Raw genomic sequence first — 14,128 nt, 5'->3', positions numbered from 1 at the left:
CATTTTTTCACCTGCCAGTTCTATTTCCCTGAGGGAACTTTAACTTTGGCAATCAAGATAATATTTAAAAACTAAAGGAAAACCAGTGTAGCTTGGTGGTTGAGTGCCTGCTTCCCATCTACAAAGTCCCAGGTTCAATCTCCAGTACGAGCTAGGAATAAAAAAAAAACTAAATAAAGTAAACCTAGTCATAGTGATAAAACTTGACTAGAACTATCACAAATTGGAATTTTTTCTTTTCTGTTAAGTAAGATTATGTGAGATGTTTTTCCTCATCTACTGTTAATTACATTTCTCAGGTTGCTAAAGTGCCATCTATGTCCATTTTCCATGCCAACTCCCCACTTCAGAAAATATAAATTTACATATTTTTTGCCTATTTCATTTCTATTGTCCCCTATTAGCCTGTGCATACAGAGCACCAGTGAACTAAAAATATTGTCCATTAACTGACTGGATTCTTTTCAATAAATCATATATCTCACTCATGAAAAACATTTTAAAATTAAATTGAGATAGGAAAGAGGATGTGGCTCAAGCCATTGAGCTCCCGCCTACCACACGGGAAGTCCAAGGTTAGGTGCCCGGTACCTCCTAAAGAAAACAGTGAGCTGGTGTGATGGGCAGGTCTGGTTAGCTAACACAACAAGATAAATCATCAAGAGACCCAAGAAGAAAAAACAAAACAAAATGAGAGACACAACAAAGCAGGGAACAAAGGTGGCTCAAGTGATTAGGCACCTCCCTCCCACATCGGAGGTCCCGGCTTCAGTTCCTGGTGCCTCCTAAAGAAATAAGGAAAACAAACAGATACAACAGGTGAAAACATCAAGGGGGTGGGGATAAATAAATACATACATACATAAATAAAAACAACATATATATTTTTTTAAATTAAATTGAGGAGGCGGCGGACTTGGCCCAGTGGTTAGGGTGTCCGTCTACCACATGGGAGGCCCGCGGTTCAAACCCTGGGCCTCCTTGACCCGTGTGCAGCTGGCCCATGCACAGAGCTGATGCGCGCAAGGAGTGCCCTGCCATGCAGGGGTGTCCCCCGTGTAGGGGAGCCCCACGCGCAAGGAGTACGCCCATAAGGAGAGTCACCCATCGTGAAACGAAGGGCAGCCTGCTCAGGAATGGTGCCGCGCACACGGAGAGCTGACACAAGATGACACAACAAAAAGAAACACAGATTCTCGTGCCACTGACAACAACAGAAGCAAACAAAGAAGACGCAGCAAATAGACACAGAGAACAGACAACTGGGGTGGGGGGGGAGGGGAGAGAAATAAATAAATAAATCTTAAAAAAAAAATTAAATTGAGAAGCTTTGAAAGATGATGCAAAGGAGCAGATGTGCCTCAAGCCATGGAGTGCCTGCCTCCCACATGGGAGGTCCCGGATTCAGTTCCTGGTGCCTCCTAGAAGAAAGCAAAACAAGCAAAACAAATGAAAAAAGCAATTCAGGAGAGCCGATATGGCTCAGTGATTGAGTGCTGGCTTTGTACATATGAGGTCCCAAGTTCAATCCCTGGGTCCTGGTACCTAAAAAAAAAAGATAATGCAGAGCCAAGCTGAGAATGAGAAGAGTTGTGCATCTGACCCGCACACCTGGCACCATCTCCTCACCTCTCTTCCCTGGCCTGCCCGTCTCTCTGTCATACTCACCACCCAGAATCCTTCTACCATGGCCACCTTGGCAAGTTCCCACTTGAACACAGGCATCAAGCATGTTATGTGGCTCTGCCTCAGGATGAGAAAGTCCAAGTCCTGTATATCTGAATTGATGGTACTGGAGAAGGTCTGCACTGTAAGACCTGCAGCCTTGACAGTGAGCCCAAGTGTGTGGAAGAGCTGCCCAAGTGGAGTTTTGATGGCTCTAGGACTTTTCAGTTGGAAGGCTCCAACAGGGACATGTATCTCAATCCTGTTGCCGTGTTTCAGGACTCTTTCTTCAAGGACCCCAATAAACTGGTGTTCTGTGAAGACTTCAAGCCCAACGGAAAGCCCATAGAGAACAATTTAAAGCACATCTGTAAATGGATAATGGGCATAGTGAGCACCCAGCACCATGGTTTGGAAAGGATTGGGAATATACCCTAATGGATTCAGGCAGACACCCCTTTGGCTGGACTTCCAACAGCTTCCCTGGACCCAGGGCCCATATTATATTGCAGAGACGTTGTGGAGGCCCACCACCAGGCCTGCTCATATGCCAGCATCAAGATTGTGAGAACTGGGAAGGGGATTTGGCCCAACCATTAGGGTATCTGCCTACCACGTGGGAAGTCCAAGGTTCAAACCCAGTGCCTCCTGACCCATGTGATGAGCTGGCCCATGCACAGTGCTGATGCACGCAAGGAGTGCCATGCCACACAGCGGTTCCCCCATGTAGGGGAGCCCCATGCACAAAGAGTGTGCCCCTAAGGAGAACCACCCAGCATGAAAAAAGTGCAGCCTGCCCAGGACTGGTGCCCCACACACAGAAAGCGGATGCAGCAAGATGATGCAACAAAAGGGTGACACAGATTCCAGGTGCCTCTGACAAACATACAAGCGGACACAGAAGAACACACAATGAATGGACACAGAGAGCTGACAACTGGGGGTGGGGGGGCAGGGAAGGGGAGAGAAATAAATAAAAAAATAAATCTTAAAAAAAAAAAAGATTGCAGGAACTAACGCTGATGTCATCCTGCCCAGTGGGAATTCCAAATAGGACCCTGCCTCAGTTTGCTAAAAGCTGCCAATGCAATATACCAGAAATGGGTTGACTTTTATAATGGGAATGTATTAGGGTAAAAGCTTACAGTTCCTAGGCTATGAAAATGTGCAAATCAAGGCCTAATCAAGAGATGCTATCTCACTAAGTTGCAGCTGTGGGTGATCAAGCACATGGCAGGGCCTAATGGCAGCCCCCTCCTCTCTCCCCTCTCCTCCAGGCCTGTGGCTAGTTCTGCTTCGGGCTGCTCTGTCTGTGCCCTCTCTCTGTCTCTGCAGCTTTTTCTATGTGTCTCTGCTTTCAGTCCTTCATTTATAAAGGACTCCGGTAAGAGGATTAGGACCCACCCTGGGTCTGGCAATCTAATCAAAGGCCCTTAACTGAAGCAATCTAATCAAAAGGTGTCTTAACCAAATTTAACCAAAAGGTCCCACATACAATAGGTTCACATGCACAGGAATGGGTTAGGTTAAGAACATAATTTCTGGGGTCCATAAGACTCAAACCAGCACAGACCCTGAAAAGGAACTGACATGGGAGATCATCACCTTGCATCATGCATGTGAGGACTTTGATCCAAAGCCCATTCCCAGGAACTGGAATGGAACAGGTTGCCTTACCAATTTCAGCACCAAGGCCATGTGAGAAGAGGATGGTCTGAGATACACTGAGGAGTCCATCAGGAAACTAAGCAAGCAGCACCAATACCACATCCACGTCTACGATCCCAAGCAGGACTTGGACAACGCCCGGTATCTAACTGGATTCCATGAAACCTCCACTCTCAATGATTTTCCTGTGGGCATAGTAAAATGTGGCGCCAACATCAGCATTCCCTAGACTATCTGGCCAGAAGAAGGGTTACTTGGAAGTCTGCCACCCGACTGCCAATCAGGACCCCTTTTCACGAACAGAAGCCCTTATACACATGTGTCTTCTTAACGAGACCTGTGATGAGCCCTTCCATTACAAAAACTAAGTGGACCAGATCTGCAGCCCTCAAGCCCCTCTCTCTCCCAACTGCCCCACCAGCTGTAATTCAAAGCGCAGAACAGCAAGGTCTTTTTTGTTCCTCATGCCGAATACCTCTTGCTCTCTTGGGCCTGGGTAGAAGGGTCAAGCTCTTAATCTCTACATGCCCACACAACCATATCCCCCTTTTTTTCCTATCACTGAAGCTTTTGAAGACGGAGGAAATAGTGCATTAGTAGAGGTGAGGTGGGGTGGGGAGGCATAACCACTGCTTCCATTTAACCAGGTGAGTTTGTCCAGTAGGCATAGCTGTCTGGACAGAGTGTCTGTGTTTGGAAGGGGAGTAGGACTTTTTCTGTGAGGTAGCTGAAGATGAGGGGGCCTGACTTACTTTGTAGTTTAGAAGATCCCTCCTTTTAGTGGGAGGTTCCATTTTTTTAAAAAGATTATAATCAATTTTCCTTTTGAAGTAGGAATTATATAGAAGGAAAGGTTAGGGAGAACAGGAGGAAAATGCCCTTGTTCTTGGCTGTTAGGCTCCCCTGGCTTGGGGCTAAGTGCTCTAGCCTAAAGACAAAGCTCAGAGCATTAACTGATGGATATCCCTACCTTAAGATGAAAGAAAAGTCCCTATTGCTTGGTCTTCCATTTGTAACACAAACCAGAGCAGTATTTTTATATTTAAATGTAAAAACGAAACACACACACACATATACAGGTGTGTAGATACGTGTTTTTCTACAAGTGAAAACCATCCTAATCACTGGGAAGCAAATGTGATACAAGTAGTCTGGTTAAAAATAAGGGTCTCCTTTTGAATGGGGGTGGGAGAGGCATTGCTTGAAAAGTTAGCTATTCAGGGCCATTATTCCCTCCTTACCACTTAAGGAGTTTGGCTGTGCCCTGTTTATCCTTCTGAGGGGGGTGAAAACTGGTCCGCTCACAAATGGAAGCAGGTTACTAAGAGTGGCAGTCACCTGAGCCCAGTGGCTCTGCTTTAAAAGGCACACATGTGCTTGTACACACCCAGGGCTATATGCAATACAAGTTGGCTGGTCAGCTTAAGCATGTTCCCAACAAGGGTGATGTCCTGGTTTGAGTCTTTGGTGGACCCCAGAAAATTATGTCCTTAAGCTAACTCATTTCTATGCAAGTAAACCTATTTATATGGGACCGTTTGGTTAGATTCAGTTAAGGGCTCTTTTGATTAGATAACCTTTGATTAGATCACTTCAATTACGGGTGGGTCTTACTCCTTTACTGGAGTCCTATGTAAACAGAGGAGAAAGGAGAGGAAGAGCTGCCATTTTACCCTGCCATGTGAGGAGGACTCCAGGATCTCCTGCAGCTGCAGAAAGACTGGGTAACTGAGAGGCTAGAATCATGGAGCAGCCCAAAGCTGAAGCAAGGAACCTCAGAGGAAAGGGGAGAGATGAGCCACGTGCCTGATCGTCTTCAGCAGAATTTTGGGAGAAAGCAGCTGGGAGAAGGCAGAGACCAGCTGCCATTTGCCTTGCCACGTGGCAGGAGTCCAGGATCGGCAGCAGCTGACCTTTGGTGAGAAAGCATCTTTGATGATGCCTTGATTTGGATGTTTTTACAATCTCAGAACGTAAGCTTTTACCCTAATAAATTCCCTTTGTAAAAGTCAAGCCATTTGTAGTATTTTACACTGGCAGCCTGTGGCAAACTAAACAGAGGATTTGGGGTTATTTTCCAATGGGAGTAGCATGTCACTAAAGCAGGCCTTTTGATATATTTTTTAAAAACTTTTAAGCAAAGCAAGTTTAGATTTTAATCATATTTGTAGGGTTTTTCTCTTTTATAGAATTGCTTGTTGGCGTCAAATCTCCTCTTCCCATCTCTGCCCTTCGAGGAGATGGGGAAGGCCTGGAGTCACACAATTGTGTATATTCTGGTGTCTTTTTATGTGAGTGCAAGACCTTCCTTTCCTTTAAGATGTCTGAAGAGTTGTTGTTTTTTCTTTTATAGTAAAAAAAAAAAAAGCCCTACCCTTAAATCCCCACATTTTCCCCCACTGTTCTCTGGTTATTGTTGTGTTGGCTGCAGCAAGCAGGCTGTGGTTTTCTCTTGTCATGACGACTTCTAATTGCCATGTACAGTATGTTCATGGGTACTGTAAACAAACTGAGTAACTGCCCAGAGCAGCTCTTATAAATCAACCAGCCATTTAAAAACAATGCAATTGTCTTACAGTTTAATTGGACTTTTATTTAAAAAGAACATTAAAAGCAATTATACCAATCTAGTTTTTATTAAAAATCTGTAACATAGGTTCCTATATCCAAATGTTTCTTAAATTAAGTTCTTTGTTAAGGGTAGTTAATTTTTACAGGTGTTTTCAACAAATGTGGGTTATTTGGTTTACTGTTGGGTTCTGCTGAATTCCGCTAAGTTACATGTACTAAAACAATGCAGCCCTAAATTTGTCTCAGAAGCAGAGTTAGCATCATTTGACATGGATGATGAAAAACATCTGTCCTTTAGTTTTTCTATAATCTCACACTCTGGTTAAAATTACTTTTGGGGGCAATGGCACTGTTTGTGTTTGAAATTGTCTCTATACAGGTTTCCCTGGAGGATGCCCATAGTTAGCACACCCTGGGGAGAGGAAAGCAGGATGCCCTAGCTTGGGCTCCCGAGGGAAATTTGGGGGCCAAGCAATAGGGACTTTTCTTTCATCTTAAGGTAGGCCAAGCAAAGGGCTTGGGAGTTGGCACATTGTTTGAAGTTTACTCAAGAGGAACCTGAATTCCCCTGGGGCTTCTGGCCTGCTTAGTGCTCCGTGTAAATGCAGCACTTCCAATTGGAAATGAGGCTGTGGATAGGACACCACTGTAGGCCAAGGGTATCTGCCCAATATTTGTTTAACCTCTTACAAATCTCTGTTGCTGGCATTTAAAGGACAACTGTGATACCATCTCGGCTTGGCTTGAATTTGAGCCTAAGTATGGGGTCAAGGTGAACTGGTAAATTCTCTCACTGGAACGGTGACCCTTGTTGGGAGAGTGAAGGGTTTACCTCCAGGGGCAAAGCCACAGAGTAGCCTCCTACACTCTGGTGAACTGACCTCAGTCTCAATTCTCCTAGAGAAAAAGAGGAGTTGTTCTATGTCTCCCATATGAATGAATGTCTTACAGAAGCCATCAGCATTGCTTGAGATGCCTAAGAGCATGCAGATTCAGTTGTCCTAAGCCAATAAGAATAAAGAATGCTCTGGCTTTAAAGATCTTATTCCTTACAGTGGTTGTACTTTGGATTGTAGCCAACTAAGCTCCATTTCTGACATAATCCAAGAGCGTCATTACATGGTGGTCTCACTTAAAGGTGCTTTAGTGGCATGGATTTCAAGGTCAAGTTGAATATGTCTCTAAATTAAGATGTGACCTGATGGTGGTGTTAAAGTGGTTGCTATATTGCTTGCTTAAATGATGTATTCATTTACAAGTATTTGTTGAGGATCTTGTCATAGTTGGGCAGTTTTCTGTGTGAAACAGACAATCAAGAATAACAACAAAAAATACAGAGGCTGTCAGATGATGGTAAATGCAATGGAGAAAGACAAAGCAGGGCTAAGTGTGAAGCAGAGGAGGGTCAAGAGCTGCAATTTTAAAAGGCTTTTAAATTTTTTATTTTACTTTTTGTTTTATTCTTTCCTTACAAAAACATAAAAATTACAGAGGGAAACTTAACAGGAAATTTTAAAAAGGTAAAGAGCTACATTTTAAATAGTGTGGATGGACAGTTTACACCCAGACCACACCTGGAAGGAGGTAAGGGAGGGAGCCAGCCACACCTCTGGGGGAGGAGCCTCCCTGACAGGGAATAGCACATGCAAGGGCCCTGGGGCAGGAATGGGCCTGAACATTAGAGGTGCCACAAGAGAATGCGTGGTCTCTGCCAGGTTTTGACAGAGGAGCGATGCAATCTGATTTCCTTTTCAAATGTAATCCCTCTGGCAGCTGAGCTGAAAATACACTGTGGACTGAAAGAAGGGGAAAGGGTAGAAATTACAGAAACTCTCCAGCTCTCTGAGGTGCTTGCTCATTTGGAGTTGGTAAGAATGGAAGGAACTTCTGACCCCCGGCCAGAGGAGTAATTCAGAAAGAGTCAAACGTTCTATACCCGGAACATATTCCACAAATGATTCTTTGCATTTGCATTTAGTGATTCTAATCCACAAGGCCATTGTGCCAAAAACAACAACAAAACAAAACATGTGAGACACTAACTTTAAAAGGTGGGCTGATTTCCATAGAAAATGTAGACTGATTTGCCTTGCTTAGCATGAAGTGAGAAATTAACATTTGATGAGAGACCCAGGACTGACTTCACTTCTAAGTTGTTTTATTGTCACAAAAGCCCTTCCATGGCACTGTATAAAAGCTCATGGATATTCTGTGACTCTTTTCCCACCTACATTCCCAGCCCCCTACCCCCAGAGCTCAGGAATTCTTGGGGGAGGAAGGGGGGGGATGGAACTGGAATCCAACGGGAATTCTTTTTTGGACTTTGTTTCCATGAGCTTGTTTCTGCCTGGCCAACAACTACAGTGACATTCTCTGGCAAAGGTCCAGATAGATAGAAAAATATGCCCTAAAAGGCCTTAAACAAAGAACCTGTTCAATAAATTCTGGTGATCCTCCCAATAGAGTTTTATGCACTCTTAAAACAAAGGCGATGACAATGACTATGTACCAATAGAAGAAATGTGTTTTGGGGGGGGGGGGGAGGGGAAAAATGCAAAATAGAATACCTGAGATGATTACAAATACACATTTTTAGAAAACAGACAAGAAGAAAAAGAACAGGAAGAATTTGAAAGTGGCAAAAGTGTAACGATCATGTTAGGCTATTATCAAGGTGAGTGTATCTTTTTTCTAGATTGTTTTGAAGGTCTAGCTTCCTGATTTCTTTGCAACAAAAGAAAGTCTGATTTCCATCCTTCTGTTGACAGACTTAGAGAGTGTGACTGTCAGAGACCCGGGAGGGTTGGAGGGGAGTCTCACTCCAGGGTCTGGGACTTGGAACTCCAGGCTTTTTCCAAAGCCTCCCTCACTACTCAGGGGAGGGCAAAGTTTGAGTCACCGACATCCCTTTCAAGGTTTCTGAGAACAATATACCAATTTCCTAGCAGTAATCACTAGCTGTCAGCAAATTAAACTGACAAAGATACAAGATATTGCCTTTCCTCTTTCCTTATCCATTCTCTTCTGAAATTCAGTCAAACAGGAATTTTGAAGGTCACCTTTTCAGCCCAGGATTGCAATACCCTTCTAATAACCTCAGACACTTTCCTGGAAATTTAATGAATAAATCATCCTTGTTGGACAAATGTCAAGAGAGGAAATTAAAGTTTTGACTTGTAGCTAGGGAGCCAGGAAGGGAATAAAAATATGTTTTTTTGTGTGTTGTGTTTTTTTTTTTTTTATTTCTTTTTTAAAATTATTTTATTTTTTAAAAAGCTTTAGATGACATAAATGTTACATAAAAAATATAAGGGATTCCCATATGCTACTCTCCCTCCCCCTCCCACATTTTCCCACATCATTTTACCACAATATCCTTCATTAGCATGGTACATTTGTTACAACTGATGAACCCATATTAAAGCATTGCTACTAGTCAAGGCCTACAGTTTACATTATAGTTTACTCACAATTTTATAGGTTATGACAAAATATACAATGGCCTGTATCTGTTACTGCAATGTCATGCAGGGCAAATCCAATGTCCCAAAAACACTCCCATATTACACCTATTCTTCCCTCTCCCATCCCTCAGAACCTCTGGTGGCCACTGTCTTTATATCAATCATAAGAGTTCATCCATTGCTAAAATAATAATAAGTTTATAGTAGAATAATAATAAATCACTTTAGTTCATTATTCGTTCCCTGATCTTAGGAATTTGGGGGAGGTGGCGCCTACTCTGCTTCTAATTGAGGGGTGGTTTAGATCCCATGGGACAGATGGATGGAGACATCTTGCTTGCAGTTGCAGATACTCTCTGTTCCTTTGGATGTGCTTTGTCCATCATCTCCTTTTTAGTTGTCCTGGGTGAGTCCAATGAACTGGAGAGTAGCAATTCTGCTGAGATTTAGGGCTAAATTGGCACATGGACAGACCAAAGATTAACATCTCTTGGACATATGTTTATCAAGCATAGTGCTAATTATGGGTTAAAATAAAAGGGTCAGAAGAGCCTTGTGTAGAGAACTTATAAATGGGTCTAACTCTGTTATACTGGAGAGCATAAATTCCAAAATAAGGCCCTGTGCCAAATTCCTGAGCTGTCTACCCTGCTTATAGTTTCTGGATATCTCTAGAGCCCTCAGGAGCCCCACTATTTGAGGCGCTGTTTACTGGTCAATGAGCTCCTGCTGGAACTTGCATAAGTGTAACCTCTGGAATGACCTCCCAGCTCACTTTGAAATCACTTAGCCATAAAAACTCATTTGTGGGAAACGGACTTTGGCCCAGTGGTTAGGGCGTCCATCTACCATATGGGAGGTCCGCGGTTCAAACCCCGGGCCTCCTTGACCCGTGTGGAGCTGGCCATGCGCAGTGCTGATGCGTGCAAGGAGTGCCGTGCCACGCAAGGGTGTCCCCCGCGTGGGGGAGCCCCATGCGCAAGGAGTGCGCCCGTGAGGAGAGCCGCCCAGCGTGAAAAGAAAGAGCAGCCTGCCCAGGAATGGCGCCGCCCACACTTCCCGTGCCGCTGACGACAACAGAAGCGGGTGCCGCTGATGACAACAGAAGCGGACAAAGAAACAAGACGCAGCAAACAGACACCAAGAACAGACAACCAGGGGAGGGGGGGAAATTAAATAAAATAAATAAATCTTAAAAAAAAAAAAACTCATTTGTATTTCATATTTTCCCCTTTTGGTCTTTTTCCAGCTGCATTGCTAGTTGGTATTTGGTAATAATCCCTCAGTGCCATGGAGGCTCATCCCCGGGAGTAATGTCCCATGCTGGGGGGAAAGTACAGCATTTATATGCTGAGTTTGGCTTAGAGAGTGGTCACATTTAACCAACAAAGAGGCTTTCAGGAGGTAATTCTTAGGTAGTATATATTACTCTCAATTTCACAAGAGAAGTTTCGTAAGTACAGTCATCAATATCAAGGGCCTGGCATAATGATCTGTCTTCCTTCACTAGACATTGCCTTTGTACTTTGTACTAGAGAATGAATCTTTATACTAGAGAATGAATCTTATTCTTCAAAAATTGAAACTTAGTGAACATCATAGGTTCCAAGGGAAGGGGGAAAGAAAAATAAAATAGATGGAATGTAGGGCATTTTTAGGGCATTGGTCTTACAATAATGGAGACAAGTCACTTCAAATTTCGTCAAAACCTATAAAAGTGTACAATACAAAATGTAAACCGTAATGTAAACCACTGACCTTTGTTAGTAGCAATGCTTCAATATTTGTACATCAATTGTAACAAATGTACCATCACCATGAAAACTGTTATTAATAAGGGAGAGGGGAAATGGGGGAGGTTTTAGGTATATGGGAATCACCTGTATTTTCTATGTGAATTTTCTCTATCCTAAAGCTTCGTTGAAGATAAAATGAGAAAGAAAGAAAAAAAAAGACATTGGGGGACTATATGGAAGAAAATGTCACTGTTCATACAAGACAACAGATCTTACAATGATGGAAGTCACAATATCTAAAAAAAATTTTTTATTTCAAATTGTTTTAAAATTTTTATGTTATTTTTTAAATTATTATTTCATTTTCTTATTAATTTTATTCAGTTATTTTGTTGGCTTCGTTTTGGATCACAGAAGGGTCACAGCAGTGGCAGGGGAGGATCACTGGTGCAGGGTGTCAGTGATGTGGGGACACATGGGAAGGAATTACCTGGGGTCTGCCTCCAAGACATGTGAATATGTTCAAATGTACATAGGACATTGTCTCAGTTAGTGGAGATCCACACAATAACCAAAAGAATAATGAATTCCCATCCTGGGAAGTTCTAAAAATATGGGTTTTAAAGAGGTTTGAGTTAATATTCAGAATAAATGTTGAAGATTTTTAGGTACACATGTTTATGATGAAACAAAGGCTGACACTTAATTCCAGTAGTTAAATGTGTAAATTGTGTGTGTATGTGAAACAATTTATGTCATCACTCAGGAGCTTAATTTTTCCTTCTATGAGAATTTTTTAAAACTTGCTATCCAGAAAGACTGCTAGTATTACTAGAATGATAATTACTCAAATGAACAAAGAATTTTTGATTTGCAAAACAAGTTGCCAACATGTACCAGAAGCATTTTAAAAAGGAGCAGATTTATGAAATTATTGATTTTCTAGATTAACATCTGGTAAGATGTTCTCATATAATCATTGGTCATCTTTGTTACTATTTCTCTATCTCCTTCCCTCTTTTCTTCTTGATTAATAATTAAAGTAATCAAGGAAACAGATGTGGTTCAAGCAGCTGGGTGCTCATCTGCCACATGGGAGGTCCCAGGTTTGGTTCCCAGTGCCTCCTAAAGAAGACAAGCAAGACAGTGAGCTGATGCGATGGGTTGGTGCAGTGAGCTGATGCAACAAGATGATGCAACAAGATGTTGCAGCAAGATGATGCAACAAAGAGACAGAGCAAGCAGGGACTGGAGGTGGCTCAAGTGACTGGGTGCCTCCCTCCTACATGGGAGGTCTCATGTTTGGTTCCCACTGCCTCCTAAAAAGAAGATGAACAGAGAGCAGATGAAAATGCAAACAATGAGGGGAGGTGAAATAAATAAAATAAATCTTTAAAAAAACAAAAATAAAAATAATCATTAGTTGCTTATGCTTCTACTTTGATATTTCTCATAACATTTAGATGATTGAGAGTATTTAATGGTCAAACTTTAATTTTTTAACTTTTAGTAGGTAAAAATGTAATTAGTATGCAAAAAGAAATAAGAAAAAATAAAGTTACTGGAGCTAAGATATTTAAAATGGACTTGAGAGGTCATTATGGAAGTTACTCTTATGTATGCTTCACAGCCAGTTATCACACTGCCAAAGTATGGAGAATCACAAGTAATAATGTTCCTTAAAACCCTAAGGACCTCTGGACACTATAAACAAACCACAAGGTAAAGAAATCAGTAAACTAACCTGAAGGATGAAGGATATTTGGGACACCCCAAATATCCTCCAATCATAAACAACTTACATAATCTTTTCCCCAAAATAAAAAAAGCACCAAGACAGAGCACTATTTAGGTTGCTACCTGAATCTGTGCTCCCCAAATTGCGATTCTAAGACCTTGTGTAAATGCCTTTGCTGCCTGGCAGTTTGGTTTGTTACTTCTCAGTCCACAGTTACACTCTCCAGTATATTTCTTCTTGTCCTTTCCCTCCTGCCTGGCTTTTTCTTACTCTGCCTTTGTCCTCTTACAAATGGGAATGTGGGAAAGCTACACCAAGATTGGGGGAAAACATAATAAGACTCCATCACTAATTAATGATCTAATTAAAATAGTCTTTGGATGTGGGCTCCTTTGCAGCCCAGCCCCACAGCTGTAGCTTCGCTCTTTCATGTGGCTGTTGTGTGGCCCTCTTCCATCCAGGGTTATAAAAAGTAGAAACCAAAGTAAGCTGGCATAGGTATGTGGTGGCAATAATCTTCTGGCCTTCCTACAGAAGCCTCAGAGTCTCTGCTCTGTTCTGAGCCAAGTTGGCTGCCCTTCCTTTCTTCCTTCCTTGGTTCCAATGTTGGACATGACTGGCATGTAAATGACTGTGATTTGGATGGAATGTTTCTCAGAGCTGTCTTTGATGAGGTTAGGTGCCTCAGTGGCTATCCCCAGGTCCTGGCTTCCTTGCCACTGGGGACCCACCCATTGCAATGCCAGAACCCCAATCATCTTTCACTTTGAGCCCAAATACAACCTCACTCAAGTTTCCTTACATCCAAGCAATGACCCAACTCATTTTACTTAGATACTTGACTTATATATGCAGACAACAAACTCCTCATGCTGCTTCTAAAAATAAGTATCCAAGCCTACATTTTCACCCCTATATATATAATAAACACAGCAGGAATTGAATAGGCATATTCAACATGAAATTATTCCATTTATTCCGTCTTCAGACATCCAGAAAGTATAAATAGGGCAAAAATGTCATTGCAGATGGGTTCCGAACAATGCACTGGTTCCAGTATTGACATTTGACTGCAGCAATGTTTTTCACAGGATGTGAAAATATCCAGATGTTTATGAGAGAAACAAATTGGTACTTTGGTTTTTAAGTAATGTGCCAGTGTCTTAGTTTGCTAGAGCTGCTATGACAAATACCACACAATGGGTTGGCTTAAAAGGAATTTATTGACTCAAGATTTTAGAAGCTACAAGTCCAAAATCAAGGCATTGGCAGGGCCATGCTTTCTC

At 42.3% G+C, this 14,128-nt stretch overlaps 1 pseudogene; it reads left to right on the top strand.

Annotated features, from left to right (window-relative positions):
* Window positions 1-1,687: 1,687 nt before the first annotated feature.
* Window positions 1,688-3,701, top strand: LOC101427904 (glutamine synthetase-like; annotated as a pseudogene).
* Window positions 3,702-14,128: the final 10,427 nt, after the last annotated feature.

Source organism: Dasypus novemcinctus, chromosome 24 (assembly GCF_030445035.2).
Source record: "Dasypus novemcinctus isolate mDasNov1 chromosome 24, mDasNov1.1.hap2, whole genome shotgun sequence".
In the NCBI taxonomy this organism is placed as follows: Eukaryota; Metazoa; Chordata; class Mammalia; order Cingulata; family Dasypodidae; genus Dasypus; species Dasypus novemcinctus.
The sequence above is the reverse complement of the archived record's forward strand: the minus strand, read 5'-3'. Positions and strand labels throughout refer to the sequence as shown.